General features: G+C 38.9%; 1 pseudogene; it reads left to right on the forward strand.

The window, feature by feature from the left end:
* Positions 1-3,896: 3,896 nt before the first annotated feature.
* Positions 3,897-7,871, forward strand: LOC142439892 (large ribosomal subunit protein eL6 pseudogene; annotated as a pseudogene).
* Positions 7,872-8,100: the final 229 nt, after the last annotated feature.

Here is an 8,100-nt window from a genome sequence, read left to right on the forward strand (position 1 = left end):
TCAGGAAAACACGACTCATCCTCTCCCTCGTGCCTCAAGTTAATAAAGGCACATGTAAGTCTCCAGCCACTTATAAATGTGTTATTCTATTTCTAGGGTAGTTTTTAAAACACTTTCAGTGAAAAGTAAATGAAATAAGAATAGCAGCATGCCAGGAGGGACACAGTATTTTATGCATGCTGTACTTTCCCCAGAATTGGCTGCAGTGATTACCTCTTCTGCTTTCCCCCTTAACCAGCTTTGACACCAGAGCTGCAGACTGGTAAATTTCTCTCTTTAGCCTAAAGCTGAGTGAATTTCATTTAAGTGATTTTAAATATATTTTGGATCAAAGCTTCCTGAATTGTAAAGTGCTTTGGCATTAGGGCTAATCAAAGGTGTCCCAAACACAAATGTATGCAGCTAAAAGATACTGGCCCTGTGCTGTTTGAAATACTGGGAGTATGTTATAGTTCGGAGCCCTTGTGGGACGGAACATGTTTTCTTATCATCATCTCTGTGCAACAATTTGTACCTATAAAAGAAATATTGGGCCCACCGATAATATTTAAAATAATTTTCATCCATATAATCTATAGCGAATCATAGAAACGCAGCCTGAAATTATTAATTAAAATAATTTCTGCAAAGCTATGATGGGCTTCAATATTCTGAAAGTAAATGTTCTGATTTTTTGGGGCAAGTTTACTGTAGTGTAGGTATTTTTAGCTAAGTCAATTTCTGTGAGAAATATGCCATCACAATCCACTTTGCAATATTATTTGGTCAGGATTACAGCACAAACAGTTATATATAGAGAGGGGTGAAATGATGTTGCATGGATCTATGGAAATGATGTTTATTTAACTCTCTTTTTAGCTATTCACCACCCACTGAAATTAATAAGATAATAAATATTAAGACTTTACAAGGCAGCACTTAACAACTAAACATTAGATAAAGCAATCTGTATCTTGAGCAATCATTATTTAAAGAACATTAATATATACTGAAACTTTCTAATAACCAACTTCTACTATGATTTAATTTTTTATCTATCATGTGTAACTAGCAATATACTGTAAAATATTATATTGGAGTATTGTTGAAAACATTCTTATTTCTAAGTATTTTAGTAATCTAATAGTCTTTTCAATTTACCTGTATTCTACAGAAATATTTTAAGTGAGCATGCTTCCTTTCAACCTCATTTTAAATATATGGCTCGATTATATGTTCAGTAAGTATGCATTCAGTGGATGTGTGACTATGAGCATAAAATATCACACAAAGCATGTAATCAGCTATAATAACTCAGGTGACCTTTCTTTAGTGTAAATACAAATTAGTGAAACCAGATATTGAATTTAACAATTGGCTATGCAGCTTGTATGGTTTTCAAAGCACCCTTCATTATAAAACTACAATTTTAGATTGAATATACCATTCCTGATGGAGATATAAATGTTGAATTTTCACATCAACATGTGAGTGTCCTGTTTGGCTCCTGTTATAAAAGGTGCCTGTGTGCTGTGGCCTATGCTACATAATACACTTCTAATCTATAAATCAAGTGGGAAAGGAAGTAATCCAGGTTTCAAAATATGGTTCCAATAATACCTTGCTCAACAACTACTATTCAGCAGGGTGTAATGAAGCAGACAGTTCTTCAGGCTTCTAGAAGAGACACTGGATTTTGCAATTATGTATGATGAAGGAAATAATTGGATATTCTAACTTAAATATTATTTAAGCTTGAAATAGTTTCTCACATGTTTATTGAGTGAAAGATTGGGAGGACAATGATACAGATATTTTCTCTTTGGAGTAATATCAGCAGTCCATTAAAGAAGTACATTAGTGGAGTACTGTGTGTTAAACATTTCAAATTGTTGAATAATTACTCTGTATTTCTGCGATCGCGTTGGTTCATGCTTCATTGCACTAAAAGAATTTGACTGACTAAAAGAAAACTGGTGATGGTCTTACACCATCAATTCTCTTTGAATGCACTTGGAGGAATATAAAAGGATGATACCAATTTGTGACTGAATATATCTAATAATTTTAGTCTTGACCTTTTGGAATCTTTTTATAATTAAATATTGAACATTTGAAGATAAAATAACTGTCTCTGCAACTGTTCCAATAGTTACATATGTAAAAAAGTTATTCTATGTCTCTCTATTTTGATACCCAAAGGAATTATGATAATAATTACACTATATATGGATCCTCAGGTTTCATTTTGTTTTTCTGCATCATTCTTTCCCTTCAAGGTCTTCATTATGTTGGATACAATTGACACATATTATCCCATTCATTAAAAATATTTTTTCAGAATACCTGAATTAATAGGAATATGTAGAATCATTAACTACAAATAACATTATTTTAGAGATGAGTAAAAAATAATAAGAGGAAGGTAGACCATTTTTAAAGCTTATTTGAAATAGGTATACAATTTAATTTTCCTAGTTTTTTTGTTGTTTTTTTTTACGAAACGTGTTCATGTTTTTTCTACCTTTTGTGGTTGTTTGGTAGAAAGGTATTTAAATATATTTCTGTTATCCTATCACAAACAAGTAATGAGCCACCTGAATGTATTTTAAATCTAGTATACACAAATATATTGGGCAAATTTTGTCTATGTCACTGGAAAAATCTCCTGCCAGAACCCCTCTTTAAAAAGTGGGTGAAAAGCAGATAGCCCTGTGAGGAGTAAGGTGACTCAGGAAATGGTGTTTCCCATAACCGCATATGCAAACTGAAGCTGGACAAAGAAGAAGAGGCCAGAGATGAAATTATGGTGATGGTGAGGAATCGTGACCATTTGAAATACCACAGACCGTCAGAACTGTCTTGGGAGAAACACAACTGGGATGCTCCTTAGACTTGGGATAGTGGGACTTGTGGATCAGAAGGGACAAGTACCTCTAGGAGGCTATGATGCTTGGTAAATTATAGCATCAGTGAAAGAGAAAGACCTCCAGCGAGATGAGTTTATCCAGTAACCGCAGCACTGGACCTCTTTGTTTAAATTTTTTGCATTTGATTTGCCAATGATTAGCAATGCATTTTGAGTGCATGTGTGATCAACTTCTAACTGAAGCCATTGGTAAAAAATTGCAATCCCTGCATGAATAGCTCTAGTGGTCGGTGCATCACTTTGACCAGTGGTTGTATTGACTACATTTACTCGTATGCAGATGCATATCCTCCTGTCACAGGCAGCATTGAACGTCAAATTCGATCTTGGAACGTCCTTTTTGACAACGTATGCAATACACAATGCCATTCCACTGGAGGCTGTCACTTCCAACATAGTAAGCATGTGGTTTTCGGATTCAAAATGGCCAACACCAGTCCATTTCAATTCACTAAGGCCGAGGATATCGATCTTTGTGTATTCCATGTTATTTTTATATTTTTTATTTAACGTCACATTATTGGGGGCTCTTACAGCTCTTATAACAATCCATACATCAATTTGAATCAAGCATATTTGCATACATGTTGCCATCATTATTTTCTAGACATTCACTTTCTTTCTTTTTGACAATAGCCAATGTCTCTCGATACATACTCAGTACATTCCCACGTCCAATGACACATTCCAACAAAAATAACTTTTTTCCTGGCATCTTGTTTTTAAGGCCTGTTACTTGGGTTATTTTGAGCACACATTCAAAAATTTGTGTTAGCTTCAGGAGAAAACCCCACATGGCAGATGACGCCAGTGCAGCCTGGACCTGTGAGGACTGGGTAGTGGCTGCGGTCCAGGCTCTGAATGAGGCTGCGGAGCTCGCAGAGGCAAAGCCCATGATAAGCAGAGGCTCCCAGGCACCAAACTGGGTCATTTGGCCAAGGGCGTGTTGATCGAGTCCCTGGAGATCTATCTGCTCTCCCCGCCCATCATGGAGCCTGATATCATTGACATCGTCCTGGGAATGGCCCTGAACGATGAGGTCCTAAAGATCATGTCTGTGCAGAGGCAGGCTCGTGGTGGCCGGTTAACCAGGTCCAAGGCCTCTGTTGCCATCGAGGACTATGACGGCCACCTCGACTCGGCGTCACGTGTTCCAAGAAAGCCCCACAGCCATCCGCGAGGCCCTCATCCTGGCCCAGCTGTTCCTTGCCCCAGTGCGGTGAGGCTAGTTGGGGAAGGAGATTGGCAAGCTGCTACAAGTAACGCGATCAATAATTACTTAACATTCTTAGACATTTTCCAATGCTCGGTTTCTTCACTGCAAACACACACCAAACAATCTAAAAATAACTCAAACTACTAAGGATAAGGATATTGAAGCAAATATGAGCTTGGGGGCATAATAACAGCCCTCTTCACACATATCATTCTAGCAACATAGTCCCAACCAGCATGGCCACAGAGAGCTAGAGAGAGCAGGAGTTGATGTCCTTGGTTCCTAGCTCTCCAAAAGGTCAGTGTCTCTCCCCGGGTTCAAATGGACAGCTTGGCTGGCTCTTTGATGTCTTCACTGTCCTAGTGAAGTCTTATCGGCTTTCTCCACACTTTAGGTGGCTTGGCTGGCTTTTGGGCGTTGGTCAGGTCTCAGCCAAATTGTATCAGTGTTCCCCATACTTCTGCTTCTTGGATCAGCTGTTGATTCTTGGAGATGGTCCAACTTCTTGGCTGGGCCCTAAAGTCACACTTTATTTCTTCTCTAAAGTTGAGTTTCTTGTGTTTGTTTCTTTTGAGGTGGCTCAATGTCTTGCATGCTAGTTCAATTTCTTGCAAGGAAGTTCTATGGTGCTCTCATCACAAACTTCACACGGTTCTGTGTAAGGTTCCATGTAAGGGGAATGGTCAATGTGGGTCTGTGCTGGTGTGTCTCATCCTTGCTCCCAGGGGCCCTTGCGTCATCTCAGTCCCTGTGCCCAGGAAGCTGCTGCTGCTGACATGGATCTCTGATTGCTACACCATGGCCAGGGGCTGCACAGTCACTCTGGCACTTAGCTAAGGCCACCTTAGACACCATCTCCAAGATCTACAGCTATCTGTGCTCCCCTCCCACACCCTTGACCTCTGGAAGGTCAGGAATTCACTGAACATCCCATGAAGACCCATCCCAGAGTCTCCACCCAGAGGACATAGGCTCCAACCTTGGTCATGACATAGGAAATTATATATATAATATATGTTATATATATAATTTCCAAGGGTTATACCTACATATTCAATACAAAACAATAAAGTGAGTTGAGGAGGGAGAAGAAGAATGAGGAGGAGGACAAGGAAGAGGAGGAGGAGAAGGAGCAGAAAGAAGAAGAAGAAGAAATGTGTTGGATAGATTGCAACTGCTCTAGTTCTCGGGGTGTTCCATTATAGTTTCAACTTTAAGTTATACTAATTTATTCATTTATGGCTTCGAACCGCTAACATTATGTCTGTTGGCATATTGAGCTGCCACACAATGCCAGTGTTTCAAGACCACCAGTCACTCTGCAGCCTTTAAAAGATTTAAAGGTTTTGGAAACCCAAAGATTCAGGTCTTCTGTGTTACAAACACTTGGCATGAATTAGAATTGATTAGCTGGGAGTGGCTCCTCTAGACAGAGACTCCATGTTGGAGACTGCAAAACCAGAACACAGCTTGAGCAGAGTGGAAAATAAAAAAGAAAATTAAAAGGCTCAAATATGGAAGCTGTGAGAACAATTTAGTGTCAGAAATGTAAGATTTCATACCAATTTTCATACATAATCAGAAGATCTGAATTTTTATTCTTTCAATTACTTAGAAAACATTTCAGTACCCATTTTAATACATAGAAGTCAATGAATAATTCATGCTAAATGTTTCTGAGCTGAAGTTGAATCTAAGATTCTTTACAAGAAACATTCTAACTTTATTTTAAGAGTTTCCATGTGCAGATGGAGAGGTTGTGCTATCTTATAGCAAAACTGGAACACTTTACTTTTCTAAAAAAAGTTTTACGTGCATGTAATTCACATATAAGACAATGCAATAGCTTAAAACATTTTAATTTTAATACAGAAGTTTACCACCACTTGTCTGTCAGTTGTTCTATTGTTGTGGTAATACATGGATGTGATTTCAGAGAATATGTCGATAATATTTCAAATTCCTGCAGGGTCACCCCAAAGTGAACAGGTTTCAGTGAAGATTTGAGACTAAGAAAGGAGTATGAAGGAGGATTCGGCTGTACATTTCAGAGGAATTAGGTACTGAAAATCCGGTACACAGCATCAAAACATGGTCAGATATTGAAGGCATCCTGAAAGCCTTCTGGACATTCATTTGCTGCTGCGTATGATTTAAAATAAGAGGAAACAGCTGAAAAATATCAATATTTGGAAACTGGAATATGTAAAGTATAAATCCATGGATATAGGAAGTCATTAAAAATGAATGGGAACACACCAAGATCGATACCCTAGATCTTAGTCAGCTGAAATAACTGGTATTGATTATTTTAAATCAGAAAATCATATGGTTTACTATGTTGGGAATAACACACTCAGAGGAATAGCGCTTCATTCACAGTCCAAGAGGACATTTCAAGCTCTATCTTGAAGTACAATGTTGCCTAAGATAGGATTATATCGATTCACATTCAAGGGACTACAATAGTTACAAGTGTTGTTCAAATGTATACACTGACCACTGAATCTCGTGATTCAGAAATTGAAGTAGTCTACCAATTACTACCGTCTGAAATTGATCAAACATGAAATCAGGATGCACTGATAATTATTGACAACTGAATTGCAAAAAAGGTTGGGGGGTGGTGAAGAGACGGAACGGAAGTTGAAAAATATGCTCTTGGTGACAGAAATGAAGCTGGAGATCACCAAGCAGAATGTTACCAGACCAATTACTGTCTTCTTTATTGCAAGTACTTCGCTTTTCTTGCTTAAAAACAACAGAAGCAGTGACTCTACATGTGGGCTTCTCCATATGGAACACACAGAAATAAAATTGACTACATCTGTGGGAAGGCACGTAGAGATGCTCAATGTTAGTAGCGAAAATAAGCCCCCGGGTGACTGTGAAATAGACCACCAATTGCTCATATGGGAATCCAGGTCAAGGCCTAAGAAGATTCAAAGAAGCCCACGAGAGCTAAAATATGACCTTGAGTCTACCCCACCTGAATTTAGAGGACAGAGTTGCTCCATTGCACACTAATGACAGAAGGCCTGAAAAGCTGTGGGTGGACATCAAGAACTTCATCACGACGAAAACCAATGGTGCTCCTTCCCATCTTGCAAGGTGGTAGGTGAAAAGACTGAGAAGCCTGGAGGCAAGAAAGCGTTTGCCAGTAGCCAAGTTAAGAAGGCCAACAACAAGGGCAAAAGCCTCAAGAAGGAGAAACACCACTGTGTGGAAACTCATTCTGTTCAGAGGAATTGACCTGCATTATTCTTCTGGCCTAGATGACAGCAAGTCCATGGACAAAAGGAAGTATTCAGGGGTCACATCCAGGATTGAGAGGAAGAATGACAGACTGTCACAAGGCCAGTTGGTTGCAACAAGCTTGGTGGCTCTTGAGTGGTTAAGCTGTGCAAATGATCTAGTTATTACCCGGAAGAGGAAGTGCTGCGGAAGATGGGGAGTGACAGCAAAAAGCCCTTCAGCCAGCAAGTGAGGAAAGTGTGCACCAGCATCACCCCAGGACCATTCTGATGGTCATGAGAATAGATTTCCTAAAGCAACTGCACAGAGGTTTATTGCTTGTGACTGGACCTCTGTCCCTCAGTCCATTTCCTCATCGCCACCTCCACCAAAATAGTTATCAGTGGTGTGAACATCCCTAAAGATCTCATACACGTCTACTTCAAGAAGAAGAAGCTCCTTAAGCCCAGATACCAGGATTATGAGACTTTTGACACCAACAAAAAGAAATAGGTCAGAAATCAACACAAGGTTGATTAAGAAGGCATGGATATGCAAATTTTGACAAAAATTCTAATTTGTTCCACAGTTCCAAGAATACTTGTGTCCTACCTTCACACTTACAAACATAATTTATCCTCACAAATTGGTGCTCTATATTTTTTGCAAAGAATCCAATTAAATAACTGATACCACTGGGGGCAAAAATAAATCAAGCCAAAGGCTATTAAACAGACAGGAC

This window comes from Tenrec ecaudatus, chromosome 2 (genome assembly GCF_050624435.1).
Source record: "Tenrec ecaudatus isolate mTenEca1 chromosome 2, mTenEca1.hap1, whole genome shotgun sequence".
NCBI classification, from domain to species: Eukaryota; Metazoa; Chordata; class Mammalia; order Afrosoricida; family Tenrecidae; genus Tenrec; species Tenrec ecaudatus.